The sequence below is a fragment of the Magnolia sinica genome, chromosome 1 (assembly GCF_029962835.1).
Source record: "Magnolia sinica isolate HGM2019 chromosome 1, MsV1, whole genome shotgun sequence".
In the NCBI taxonomy this organism is placed as follows: Eukaryota; Viridiplantae; Streptophyta; class Magnoliopsida; order Magnoliales; family Magnoliaceae; genus Magnolia; species Magnolia sinica.
The window spans coordinates 27,320,881-27,336,775 of record NC_080573.1 but is presented as its reverse complement, the minus strand read 5'-3'; positions in this window follow the sequence as shown (position 1 = coordinate 27,336,775).

The window sequence follows — 15,895 nt, the reverse complement described above, 5'->3', positions numbered from 1 at the left end:
TGCCTTATACGTTTTAAAGCCCATACATAGATCTACCAGATGGATTCTTCCTTCTACCATATGTGGTCCCCACATGATCATAAATCTAATTTGAAGATGACCAGAAACCAACTTTGTGCCAAAAATTTGTTTGATGTAAAATTTATGTGAGACTACATTAATGGGGTCCACCACCTTCCCAGGGCATTTAATGCAGCATCTAAACTATGAAAAATAACTCATTGGTGCTGGTGAGCCCAAAATCTTAAGTGGGCCATCTACTGTGGGCTGTCTCATGTGTGCCTTACCCTTCATCTGATGAGGCCCACCTGACATGTTTTGTAAATAGGTGTTATCTAACTTATGAAATGTGTAGTGAACTGATCTTGCTGCCCAGTTGTTGTTTTAAGATATGGGTGACTTTGGGCCCATTTATATAAGGGAACCCTAAGGTCCAAGTGGGCCTAACACTAAGAGAAATCGTTGGGGAGTGAGAAGCCCACCATGGTAATTAACCTTCCTTGAACCCGTTGGGCAGGCCTATTGCCTAATGGTCAGTGTGCCTTACATACTACCTCTAGTCAAGTGGACCACACTTATCAATGCCCATTTTAGAATGTTTAAACTAGATAATTGGGCTTTTTCTTGGTTTGCTTTTATATGTGGCTAGTGGGCCCAATATGATGTATGACCTGAAAGATGTTAGCATGTTGTCCTTATGTTTGAGATTGTGCATTATTTTTAGTTAATGGTGGAATGTGTGGGTCCACTTAGTTGTGGAGTTGGATCCACATAATTGAAGGCCTTATGGTTGGAAGTTGATCCCTTGGAGTTGGCCTAGTTGTCCACCAAGTGAGACTCACACTTGACCTATGGGATTATGTGCCTTGCACGTAGTCCAAGGTCGATGAGGGTGTCACACTTAGGTGGGATGCGCCTATTGTTGGTTGAAATGACAAGTATGATCTAATGGATGGTGATTATGGTAGGGTTAATATCGATTACGGTGATGATTTAATAGATGGTGAATTGATGAAATGCATTGATGATGAATGAGTAGTTGTTTGCGGTAGTTGTGACATTGCTTATGTTAATCATGAAATAGAAGTGATCTTCATGCTAAAGATGATAATAGTATGTACATATATATCATGATAAAATATGCTAGTTGATCACCATGCTTTACTTAATGATCGTTACATGGATGATGATGTTGATATCCTAATTGATAATCATGTACGTGTTGATGCTCATGATGATGATATGCGTATAATCGCAATGCTTTGCTTGATATTGGTTACATTGGATATGATATTGATATCTAAGTGACAATAATGAACACGTTGATGGTCACGATGATTTCATACATAAGATAACCATGTTTTATTTGATGCTTGGATGATGATAAATAAATGATATTGGCGAACATAACGATAACCTCATGCATGATAGATGCCTAATGCCTAGGGCATGTATAATGCTAGTGTTGGATGATGGCCATAATATTAATGATGCATGTGAATCCTTGTATGCTATGTACTCCATGCACAAGCTTGCATAACTTGGATAATTCGATGTAAAATGTTGGTATGACACCTGATGATTTTTGTGGCGTTACATTAGTGATTGGTGTGATGATTACACTAATGTTTGCTAATAGCATTTTCTTTATGTTGACATGACACTTTCTTTATATTAACATGACACTTTCTTTATATTTTCTTTATATTTACGTGACACTTATTTTATATTAGAGGTAGCATTGCTCTTACATTTAAGTTAGCATTGCTTTATATTGATTTAACCCTACTTTATGTTTAATACGATATTACACATCTCATGCATAGTGCATATGATTGTACATTATCATATCTCATACGCATAATTTGTATGCTTTTTGTTGATGACAATTGTTCATAGCATATGCCTTCCGGCTTGAGACACTTGGGGATTATATGGGATAAGGTCGCCCCACATGATTGCATGGTACACGTAATTTTGGTGCATGACTTAGATGGTATGACTCATGCATTCCACATCTTGTATGTCATGATCACTTTACACCCTAGCGACATCAGGTTATGGCCTCCACATGCATATCGTGGATGGCCGGATTGGACACTAGAAATATTTGTTCTAGCATTAGGGCGCTATGTATGTCCTTAGGTGAAAGTTCCTAAACCCTGTGGGCCAACAAGATGCTTTAACATCGAGACCTAGTGGATAACATGAGCACCCGGGTGCTGAATATCAGTAGGCTGCATCTCTCACTGTGTCGTGGTCAGTTGGAAAGGGGTGTGACCTTATTTGCCCAAGGGTAGGGGGCTGTAAGCTAGGTTGAGTTTAACTAGCTCGTAAATGGGCCCGCTATTGATGAGCCGGGTGAGGATTAACATACCACTGACAAGGCAGATAGTGAGGCCTCTTCCACTCACTTGAGAATATGCGCGATGGGGTGACAGTCAGTGTGGAGTATATTAGACCCTGGTGATGATTTCCAGTGATGATAACTTTATTAAGATGTGGACTTACTAAGTAGGACTTGCATGCCTACATACATCCAGCATCCTTTTGCATTTGCATCGCTTGCACTTCATCCTGCCTTCTCAGCTTCACATAGCATTGCATTATCACCATGCTCTAGCTGTGTACTACATAGATGTTGGGTTGCATATGGTGGAGATGTATCATATGGTATGAAGATGAATTAGTAGATATGATGGATGTTTAACATTTCACTGGTTCACACATGTGTTGCACATGTGAGATATTGTGATTCTTGGTGGAGATGTATCATATGGTATGAAGATGTATTAGTAGAGATAAGGGATGTTCAGCATTTCACTAGTTTACACATGAGTTGCACATGTGTGGTATCTTGTTATTCTCGGTGCAGATGTATCATATGGTTTGGAGATGTAGTAGTAGAGATGAGGGATGTTTAACATTTCTCTAGTTTACACATGAGTTGCACATGTGTGGTGTGTTATGATTCTTGGTGGAGATGTATCATGTGGTTTGAAGATGTACTAGTAAAGATGAGGGATGTTCAATATTTGACACATGCATTCATTCATCCACTATCCACTTGCGCTGGTGGTGCGTAACTAAATCATTATGTGCACCATCGCAATGACCATGATTTCGGTTAGGTATGAGACTAACTTGTGATCAGGAGTTTAACACATTAAGTCTAGCTATCCAAATCATGTATGAGACTGGTTTGGATAAAAGTCCCTTGTGATGGACCCCATGACTTGCGATACCTGAAAAGGCCGAGCTAAAAGTCCTAGAGAGGAGGTAAATAGGACTATGCCAAATTAAAATTTAAATGCGGAATTAAGAAAGAATTAGAACAAGATAGCACTTATCAATCCTAAATAACAGAAATAAATAGCAACTCAAATGCACAAGTATTGAGAGGTTGATACAGATGTTGTTTTAAGAACAACCTTACACCAAAAACCAACGACTTATGGTAAGACAACCTGATTTTTAAAACGGTCTGTGTATCGAAGTCCCAAACCAATATAGATGAATAAAAAATAGAATAGAAATAAATATCTACTGCTATTACAACATTCACCACATGTGTAAAAAATAAATTACAATCATTCATCACAAATGCATAAAAATAAACATTCTCCACAACTCTAGAATTATTGTGGTTCGCTTGTGTATACACCAACTGTTAGAAAATAGCCACATAACTACTCCACTCCCAATATCCTCACCCACGGGATATTGACTTTCACTACAAAATAGGTTTTCCAAGGTTCACCAAAAACCTTCACAATTGTGTTTTCAAAGGGCTACCACAATTAAAAACCCCACTCACTGAGATTTTCTGGTTATCTCAGTCAAAACCAAAAATGAAAGATTTTCTAGTAATCTTATAAACCAAATATAGCAAATTGAGATGTACTTACTTGAAGATTCTTCTTCTGATGAAGCTCGGTAGAACCAATTCGATGTAGATGTTCAATGTTCAAACTCACATATGAAAGGGTTCTTAGATCTAAATGATTTTTTGATTAAATTAACCTGGGCTAGCTTGATTTGATTTTGATCTCAAAAAGGGTAAAATCAATATTCCCTTTTCAAAACAAATAGAATTGAATAGAGATCACAAAATCAAATGCAAAAAAGTTATTAAAAGAATCTTAAATACTAACCAATTAGTTTCTTGAATGTTATGACAAGTTTTCTCAGAGTTGTGACTTGAATATCTTGGAATGAATTGAAAAACTCTGAAAATCGTCCTCAATTTATAGGCAAAAATACTGTTCGCTCGACTGGCCTAGTGGTCAGTTCGATTAGTCGAAGGACTAATAATATTTCAAAAATTCTGGCGTGATAAGATAAGATCGCTACTCGACTGGTCTAGTGGCTTGGTTGACTAGTCGAGTGGCCTGCTCGACTGGTCGAGCCCTGCACTCGACTAGTTGAGTGGGACGTAGAAATGTTTCTAGACTTTGAGTCGAGCTTGCACGACTGGTCAAGCACTGTTCACTCGACTGGTTGAGTAGTCTCTAGGACTGGTCAATGGTCTAATAGAAATTCTGAAAATTCACAACAAACTTTGGACTGATCGAGCTAATACTTGGACTAGTCGAACCATGACTAGGACTAGTCGAAAAATAACCTATAAAATTATCAAATGACCTATGATATAAATGCAAATTGTATGACCTATCCTAAGGTCAATCTAGGGTCAAACAAACCTTATTTGTGAGATGGAATCATCACATATCATTCTCTTGATGTAGTTGAAGCTTGAAAACATGATCTAGTACTTGAACTTCTTGATGTTGTTCTTGAGTCTCTTGATCTTGTACTTGAACTTCTTGAACTTGAATTTGAACTTCTTGATCTTGTACTTGAATTTAGGCAAAGACGACATGAAGTTGATCTTTCAGTAACATCTACACAAGATATAGATTCCAAGAGGTTTTGGCACTACAAAATTTGACAAACCTACGAGCTAGATAAGATAGCATTTACAATACCGCATACTATCATCCTGACTACACAAACAAACTTTGTCATCTCTTTTCTATAGTATGCTCTATAGTGGAATATGAAATTTGATTATCTTGTACATAATGATTGACTATTCTCATGATTCATGATCGTTCGTCTGAGTAAAATTGATGACATGATTCATGATAACCTGTCTAACTTTAATAATATGCTTGGTTGATAACATGCCCACATATGATAACATGCTTGCTTGATAATATGCCTGTGGTTGTTTTGGATGTCTTTACGGGAGTGTGTTGATAAGTCGTGTTTTACTCCCAGCACGCAGTAGACTCACGAGCTGTGGTTTGCTCATACAAATAATTTACACTTTTTCAGGACACATTTAGTAGAAGCGTGCCTGCAGGAGTTATAGGGACTTTATTATCTCCTCCCATATCATTGAGTGAATGCACCATCTTATGTGTAACATATCAAACATGTTCGTTTCTTGGATTTGCGTTGATACCATGTGTAAAATGTGTAACCGCTTAATAAGATTAACCATTAAAAAAAACTCCCTCGCCATGAACTGGGTTTGGCATTCGGGAAGTTCGTTAATTGTTCACCAAGTCCGATGAGTGGCGAGGAAGATGTTGTGACTTGATTTTTGGACTTACGAAGTAGTAGGGCCTGGGTTCCGAATTTGGGGCGTTATATGGTGGAAGTGTTCTGATGGGGAATAACTCAATTCGCAATGCCATCAGAATAGGGATCATCAATTTAGGGACGTTTGAGGGAGTCATATAGACTCTAGCTAATGTCAGTCATGTCTCGAATTTGAAGAAAAATTTAATATGCTTGGGGGTTTTAGATATGAACGGGTGCACGTTCATCGCATTTGGTAGTGTAATCAAGGTCACCAAAGGTGCAATGGTGTTAATGAAGGGACATAATTTAGAAAATCTATACAAGTTGGTTGGGAGCATGGTTTTAGATAAGGTCGCCACCACCTCACACTCATAATCTGACACAAATGATACTAATCTGTAGCATATGCAGTAAGGGCGTATGATGAAACTCCATAATAGAAACTGTTAAAGGGCGTTAAGGCGTGCAAAGTGGATTTATGGAAACATTGCATCTATGAAAAATAGTGTGGGTAAGGTTTAAAACTGCTACACATACTAGCAGTTGTGTACTTGATTATACACATTATGATGTCTGGGGGGCAGTGACAGTACCATCTATTATAGGTAAAATTGGACTGACCAAACAACTAGAATGAGATAGAAACGACAAGGCATGTAGCTAAGATGAGGAGGTCTGGTAAGAGCTCAACCTCGATCACTGAGCATGACCTCTGCAACCAACCTGAGCTCTACCATCAACGATGACCTTAATTGCTTTTCTAGTATTTCACTGTCGCGACCAAGCAACAACTGTGACTACCGACTTGACCTTGATTAGAGGCCACAATCTTGGAACTTGGCCCTGAACACAATCGAAAATTAAGCTTAGTCTGTGGGACCTCGGCCAATGTGAATTAGAGCTCAATATCAGCTGACGAGCATGATCTCCTTAGATATCGACCACCAGGAGATCTCCTCCGTATACGGAAATGATTACCTCCTCGAGATCTTCACCGAGAATCATGTAGAGGATATTATCAAATACCTAGGGGAAGATCCCTTGTGTAATACGCACCTACATGGTAGGATCATTACCATATACGGAAGAGGCCTTAAGAGGGTATAAATAAGAACCCTACCTATGATGTAAGGTACGCACAAAAACCCTAATTCGACTAGACCCCAAAGTACTTATTCTGACTTAGGCATCGGAGGGTCCTCGGCTACAACCAGGGCCCCCGTAGCTATTTCTTTTTGCAGGTACATGACAGGCTAGCAAGGTTAATCAGATTTCAACATCAATACCATTTGAGGAAGGAACACGATACTTCGTAAGCTTTATAGATGATTACTTAAGGAAGGTTTGAGTCTAATTATTAAAGCACTAGTTCGAGGTGTTCGTCAAGTTCAAGGAATGGAAGGAGGAAGTAGGAAAGAAAACTGGGAGATATATTAAATGACTCAGGTCAGATAACGGTATAGAGTACAAAGGTAGGATTCATGAAATTCTACAAGGAACAAGGCATTACAATGCACTTCTCAGCTCTAGAGACCCCACAACAGAATGGGGTGGCAGAGAGGATGAACATAACTCTATTGGAGTGGGCGAGAAGTATGCGGTTATATATAGGGCTCCCTAAAATCTTCTGGGAAGAAGCAGTGAACATGATATGCTATATTGTAAATCAATCAACATCTACAACGCTAGAATCGAAGGTTGTAGAAGAAGTTTGGACAGGCAATGACGTCAATTACTCAAGGATGAGAATTTTCGGGTGTCTTGCATACATGCACGCACAAAGTGAACAAAGGACAAAGTTGAATTCGAAATCTAGAAAGTACATCTTTATCAGGCATGAGCTTTTCAAACCCCAGGTCCTTGTGGATTTTACTAGCTCCTAGCAGAGCTCCCCCATACAACCGAGTGGGGCTGAAATGGCAACGAATTAATCAGATCCATTGCTTCCTTTAGCAATCCGGCCCACCATAGGAGATCAACTATACATGTGTAGAGGTCAGGCCCCATTTCGATGCAATAAGAAGAGTTCATTGATTTGAAGTATTACCATCCATCCTCGACTAAATCCTCATGAATACAAGTTGAAAGAACTCCTAGGAACGTAATCTCATTAGATTGATATTCATTGATGTGCAGTTCTCTGATTAATTGTAATGCTTCTTACCCAAACCCATGTTGGGCAAATCCTCTAATCATATCAAGTTCATGAAAACAAGGTTCAGCTTATCAATACCAGTAAAAAAATGTACATGCATCATTAACATTATCACATTACACATACATGAGATAGAGGAATTTTGAATGGAAAAATCCGACCCCAAATCCGTCTTCACAACACAGGCATAAATATGCACTCCTTGATTCAATGCTACTAAACTTGCTGATGCACTCAACATGCTGCTTAAAGTAAGAGAAATATTGGGTTTAATTCCTTCTTGGACCATCCAAACAAACCATTGAAACACACATTCATATTCCTTATTAACCACGAACCCTGAGATGCCGTCCATGCTACATCGTTTTTTGTAGGCATGTTTTTGAAAAGACAAACAAATTCTTCAATCGTCCGTCTATTTGAGAATCCAACAATCATAGCAGTCCAAGAAACAACATTTGTCTTCGACATCTTCTTAAAGAGTGCAGAACCCTCTTCAATTTTATCATTTTGGACATAGCCAGCCACGAGAGAATTCCAAGAAACTATTTCTTTCCTATTCATGATATTAAATGTAGTTTTAGTAGCATCCATCCAACCAGCACTAGAGTACATGGTGATCATTGAATGCCTAGAAAGACGTCCCATTCAAAATCCATTGATAGAACCAATCCATGAACCTGAATGCATTCTATAAATATACCCAAATCGACAGGAATGTCGAAAATTACTGTTAGTGTCATGGACTTGACTCCGGCGCCTTCCCTTCTCATCCTTATAAATGCTCGAAATTTGCTTTCCCACATTCCATTGTTTAAATACTCACCAATCATCGCTGTCCAAGAAACCACATTATGCTCCAGCATCATCTCAAAAACTGCTCTAGCAAATGCAATTCTTCCTTCTTGTAATACTCATCTACCATCGAGCTCCAGGAAACCATGTCTCTCTCCAACATCCCGTCAAAAACCCAAATTGCCTCATCCAATTTTCCAGTCTTCAAATACCCTAAAATCAGAGCATTCGAAGCGACTAGGTCCCGCCCAATCAGAGGCATCTCAGAGTATAGTTTCTTGGCCTCGCTTAACATCCCCACATGGATAAAACCCATGATTATTGTAGTGTAAGAAACCAGGTTTTGATCTAGATCTACAAAAATAGCTTGAAAGCTTTGGCAATCTTAAGGCTATGTACATAGGCTATGATCATTGTGTTCGACAAAGCACTGTTTCTTTCAGGCATTCTGTCAAACAACATCCGGGCTTTTTTAGTCTTTTCATTATCTGCATATGGCATCAGCAATGTTGTTTAAGAGATGACATTTCTAATAGGCATACGATGGAATATAGATTCAGCCTCTTTTAGATTCCTTTTCCATTTTGGGTGATCTGGGAGTTGCAGAAAATGAGACATTTGCTGCTTCTCTGGTTTCAAGAGGTGGATTTTGGTTTTGAGAGGATTTGGGTTGCAGGAAAAGAATAATTCCAGATGGAATCAGAGAAGTTCAAACGAAGAAGTCCTTTGGAGAGAAGGTCGGGAATGGGTTTTTCCACCATGATTGAGCTCACGAGATTTTCAAGTACCAGAGGAGGAAAACCATGGTTTTTATGGACTGTGATTCAAATTTTGAAAGTAAGGGTGACTAACGGATCCATTCTCTCATTAGTGTAAATTACCAACCTGCCCTCCACTATAGTAACGATAAATTGGGAAGCGGATTGGCTGGTGTACCACATACCAGCGTCTGCGATCTGGCGGGTACGCGTCGTGTGAAGACGACCGCTACCGCCCCCGAGCTCCGAGTTGTACGAACGGTTCTAAGGAGATTAAAATTACATGGCCCCAAAATGATGTTTTTATTATATCCACATCGATCATCCATGCTGTGAGATCATTTTAGAGTAGGATACCAATCATTTTATAGCATGATACCCAAAACGATTTATATCCAAAGCTTAAGTGGACCACACCAGAAATAGCAATAGGGATAATAATTCTCACCGTTAAAACATACGTATGGCCCACAATAACATTTATTTTCCATCCAATCTGTTCATAAGCTCACACAAACTTTGATGAAGAGGAAAAACAAATATCATATTGCTCCAAAACTTCTATGACCCCAAAAGAGTTTCATTGGTACACGTTCAATCTATATTATTTTTTGGTTCAAGCCTTAAGACGAGCTCACCAAATGAAATGATGGTTGGGATATAACACTGATAACACACCAGCAAGATCGGTGGTGTGTGGTACACTAGCCAATCCGCTTCGTAGGGTGGAATGTAGGACTGTTTGATATTTTATCTAGAATTTAACCAAAGTATCCTCATGGTAATGCTAAATGTACAAAAAATTGGAACTTCTAAAAAATTTTAAATGATAGCCCCATGATAGCTTTTTCAAAATTTTCGAAACAAAATTTCCCCTTTATATATTTTTCAATGAGCCCCATAAGTAATGGCCGGTGGGATTTAAATGAGGTAAACACTGAGGGCCCATTATTATATTTGTGAGAAATCCACGCCGTTCATATGTTTTTCTGAATCATTTTATGACATGATCCCAAAAAATGAGGTAGATCCAAAGCTGAAGTGGGCCACACAACAGAAAACAGTAGAGATCATATGCCCATGGTTGAAACATTCATGGGGCTGCAAAAGCTTTGGATCATGCTAATATTTTTATTCTCAGTTCATCCCTGTGGTAAGGATCTGATGAGCATTTGGTCCACTTTATAAACGGTGTGGATTGCATATAAACATCAAAGTGGAGCCTAGAAAGGTTTGAATTGTAGGCATATCCTTTCTACTATTTCCAGTTGTGTGGCGAACTTGAGTTTCAAAATTTGTCTAATTTTTGGTCTCATGTCTTAACATGATCTTCCAAAATGGATGGATGGAGTGGATTTCTCACAAACATCATGGTGGGTCCAATATAGCTTTTGATGGCAAGAACGTGATGGGAGATGACACAGATGGGGTAGCAGGACCTAGCTAGAGACTGATGGACTTGTGGGGTCCATAATGATGCATGTATTTATCCACACCATCCATTTATTTTGAAAGATGATCATTTTAGAGCATGAGCCCAAAAATGAGGCATATCAAAGGCTCAAGTGGACCACACCACAGAAAGTACTGATATTGAAAATCTACCATTGAAAACTTCTTATGGGCCATAGAATTTTTGAATGTAACTCATTCTTTAGCCTATGACATTAAATTAAATTCTAAATCCAATAGACATGGTGGATTCAACACATATACCATGATGGGCTCCACAACCCTTAACACATAACAACATATACCCTTAACAGATGATAACCTCGATGCTTAACACATAACAACCACGACCTAGGCCTTTAACATATGACAACCATGACCCAGACCCTTAACACATGATAATCTTGACCCTAACACATGACAACCTCGACCTTTAACACATGACAACCTTGACTTTGCTATTACATCCTCCGATGCGGCTACAGAAAGAAATTCAAGGGCAACATCCGATGCGATGAAGCAGTGGCAGCTAAAAGTCAAAGCAATGGGCTGACTTCCTAGAGAACTTTGCTGACTCACCTGCTGACGATTGAAGCTGGGCTTCTAACTACTATAACTATAGGTGGACTCTTCTCCCAACTCCTTTAGCACCATCCGTCGATTGAATAGAATAAGGGTAGTCAAACAAAAAATCGGCTCCAGCTCCCTCTGTGACTTTGGAAGTAGGACAAAACCACACATTAGCATTCGAAAGAAGAGGAAGCGTACTTTCGTATACGGCTGCACGCACGAACCTATCTCTTTCTTTTTTAGAATGCATTTCTTCGTCATGGTAGAACCCTAGTCTGGGGAACTTCGCTAACCGGAGGAAAACAAAATAGACTCTTGCTTAAACTTAAACAAGGGAATAGCATGGATCTGCTCCTCTTGACTACAAAGCAGCTGTCGCTCTTGCATGGGCGGATAGCGTTGGGAAGGAAGAAACCGTAATCCGCACCTTGAACAAAAGGGGAACGATGAAGTTAGCCTAGCTTCGGTCTCTCTTCCCTTTCGTCTGCTATTCCTACGCCTTCCTGCCTTTACTTTTATGCTTGCCTGGAAGGAATGGGCAGACAGCAAGAAAGAAGGATTGATAATCAAAGAATAGAAGAAAGGCGCATCTCTAGCCAAAGACCGACATTCCAGCTCTTCCCTGCTCACTCTTATCGGTGCTTCCTTCTGATATAGATATTTCTATTATAGGATGAATTTCATTACGCTTTCACCCTCAGCCCTTAACAGGGAACTTCATCAGTTGCCTTGAAGCAGCGTCAAAGTTAAGTGGTAAGAATCTTTCTTTCCTATCTGTTAGTAGTTTAGGACGAAAATACCGATAAAATGCGAAAATGAAGAAAGACTTGTCGGAAATCGCCGGTTGGGTTGGTCCGACCAAGAAAGGCATGGGAGTTCCAGGCGTCGGGCCGAGTCAAGTAAAGACTGGCTACCTATAAAGATCCCTCACTGCACACTTTCTATATCTCTGTCTACATCCAATCAGCTGGGCCCTCAACCAATGGAGCTCGCCTTCTACGGGACTGGGCCCATCCCCCTCAGCTGGCGTTAGGATGACCCCCACGACGGATGCCCGGTGGATACAGTCGGCCGTACGGATTCGGCTAGGGCCGTCGAAACTTCTCCCTTACCAATCCCAAACCTAACCAACTTTCAGTTGCCGCCTGGTTTCAAAGTGACCACCCGGAAGAACGAATGGCGCAGAACAGAGAGAAGTTCTTTATATACGTCAACTGGATAAGCCCCTTCGGGGGGTGAGAGACGACTCGACGAATATGATCGACCAGCAAGGAAGAGTCCGGGGCTCTGTCCTCACGGGAAACCTTCTTTCGGTCGAAGACCTAACTGACGCCGCGGGTCCTCTCTCGGAAAGGCAATGTGGTAACTCAAAAGACGGGTGACGTGGCACCCTAGGTGTCTGATTTTTCTCCCTTCTCTCTCCTCTAGTTATGGATGAGAGTAGGTGAGTTAGGGCTTCTTGGTGGGTGGAGTTTAGTTTCTTCTAGGGTTTGGTTCTCTCTTTCCCGGGGAAAGAAAAATCCTAACCCTCCCCAGGGTGTGCTGTTTTGCGATCTGTCTGAGGCGTTCTCTTCCTCTCGCTATGGGCTTCGAGTTGGTATAACTAACTATACTATATATAATATAACGAACTAGTTATATATAACTAACTAATCGTTTTCGCACAGATCAGATCTTACCAGGTTAGTATGAATATGTCGGGTTAGGGTTTGATTGCCCTGTGAGTTATCTGGTGAGGTTGTTTCCGGCATCGGTTTCCACCTCTGCTCTGGTTTTGCCGTAAAAAACTTTCTTTGATCAATATTCTAATTGTTTATGCAGAGATACCCCAGGGGGTTTGATTCTTTTTTTTTTTTTCTTGAATGCTTAAATCAGTTACGAATTGATAGGGACTTGGAGTTTCATGGTTCATCGTTTTTCCGGGTAAATTTCTGCATCACTTTCGCAGATTTTGACTTCGTTTAATTAATCAAACAAAAGAGATCCTGTGATTTCGCAGCAGATCTTAGCATTCCTAACATAGACAACCCTCAACAACGTTTTTCTGATATATGTTCATTGTCTTCGAAGGCAATACATTATAAAATTCAAATTCTATCTCCTTCTTTGTCTTCCACATGATAAGAACAATCGTCCGTCTCCACCTCAAATTTCTTCTGACAATCGCTTCTCCCCAAGACAACAACCATAACCATCCTTCTCTATCTACAACCAAAAGTGGCTTCCATCTCTAAGAAATTTTTAATTTTTATATGCAATAAAATAAAATAAAATAATTTATTCAAAAAGTCTTGCACCTATCAGTATAGTAGCTTCCATCTCTAAGAAATGTGTTCATCGGAGCAAAAACAACGCCCGTTTTTAAGGTCATAAAAGTTGTTATGGTGCCCATACACCGAAAAAGTTGATGGCAGTGACTGTATGCCGAAAAACACAGTTGGAAGGAGGAGTCGTGGGTCTCTAGAAGACATGCTTAAAAAGGAAGAAGAAGAAGGTCTGTACAGACACTAGCCTCCAAGCAGGGGCAAATTTGTCCCAATTAAAAAATAAAGTCAGGGGGCCATTTATGGTAATTTTGTAGAAGTTTCGATTTTTGGGGCGTTTGGCATTACCATAAGATTACTTTGGTCAAAATCTATTTTTATTCCACTAAAAATACCTATTTAATTTTAGGTGAATATTTCAGTCTCTAGAATTGGTCGAAAGGACCGACTTAAATTTGTGGGCCCCATCATGATGTATGTGACATATTCACACGGTTCATCTATTTTTTCCGTACATTTTAAGACATGGGCTAACAATAAGGTAGTTCCAAAGCTCAAATAGCCCCCACCACAAGAAATAGTGGTGGTAAAACTTCCACCATTGAAAGGTTTTTTCTTCTTAGGGCTTGTGAGATTGTTTATTTGTCATCTCACCTATTCATTAGGTCACACAAATATGGATAAGGGGAAAATAAAATATCTAAGTATGTGGCCCACATGAAGTTTTTGGGTGGGAGTTCAATTCGCTCCGTTTCCTGTGGTGTGGTCCACTTGAGCTTTGGAGCCGCCTCATTTTTGGGCTCATGCCTAAAATCAGCTATCCGAATAGATGGACGGCATTGATATGCCATATGCATCATAATAAGCTCCTAGTGAAATTCACACCCCTCCACAATTTTTACTTTCAAAAGCAAAACCTGTCCATTGAAATTACAGTGCTAGATAATTATTACTTATTTGTATGTACTGTATTTACAACGGTGAATTAGAAAACAAATATATTGTTTACAGAAGCGTGGATTCTTAATTACGTGTGAGTACGTCTCAGTGATCCAAACCTCATTGAATGTTTCAACCATTTCTGGTCATTGAACTGTTTTTGTTTGAAGGGGCATGAACATGGATGTAGAATCTAAACATTGGATGAGTGAGCTGTCTGGAACCACCCGTGATGTGTATGTAGAATCTAAACATTGGTTGGATGATACTCATCATGGGCAATATTCATCCCAGGAATCATCCCTATTAAAAAAAACTTAGGTGGGACATTCTTTAGATGGAACAATATTGTACAATCATGACTGCAGCCTATGCACTCACTTTTTGTAGCCCACCTAAATTTGAAATGTTTTGACTTTGGTGTGTCCCTTGATCTTGGTGGATTGCATCTGATAACCGGCCGGGTTGGTTGACATATACCCAATGCAGTGGACCCACATTCCATCTGAAAAGTTTCCAGGGTGGGCGTCCCCTCCCAATATGCCACATTGTTCCCTTTTGTGTGGCCCACCAAATTTTCGGATTGGATTTTGTGATCCATGCCTAACATTTGGGGCACATAAAATTGGTAGGCCTAACTTTTGGGCCACATATAATTGGCTGGTTGGATGGCACTCACACATCACGGTGGCCCCATGCAGCTCCAGGTTGGACGCATGTGATCCTCAGTCGGTGGAATATTTCAACCCTCTGAAACTGTTTTTCTTCCAATGTGGTTTATCTCTCGAGTTTTAATCGGCCGTTCATCTGAAAGCTGGTCTATGTCTTATCAGATTTGTATTTTGCGTCATTAAACTGCGGCCATGTGATGTAGAGCGGGTCGCGGACAGTTTCATGGCCAAGATGGATTAGAAAAGGCCCAGTCAACGATAGAAGTGATCCACACCGTAAGACCTTAAATTATGAGTGTCTCGCAATTTGGAACGAGTTGTTAGGCGTGAAATATATGATTTCAGGGTAGAGCGAGATATTTTAGCCACCCAACCTCGCTTACCCCGCTTTGCTGGGTTGTGCAAGCCAGATTTGCAAAATACCACTAGATCGACAATCGTTTCCCTATTTTAGTTCCGTTTTTACTATAAATAGTAAGTTTTAGTTTGATTATAACTCTTCATCCCTTGGGCTTTAGGAGTTGCACCCAACGTGAGAAGTGCTTAGAATAATTAGGAGAACAGCTTGGTGAAGCCAAATAGGACATTTACTATTTTTGGCTGAAAACCTTGTGCGCTAGTTGACATCACAACCGTCTATAAATAGTAAGTTTACTATTTATAGTAAGTTGTGAATTCTAGGAATTTTAGTTATAGTTT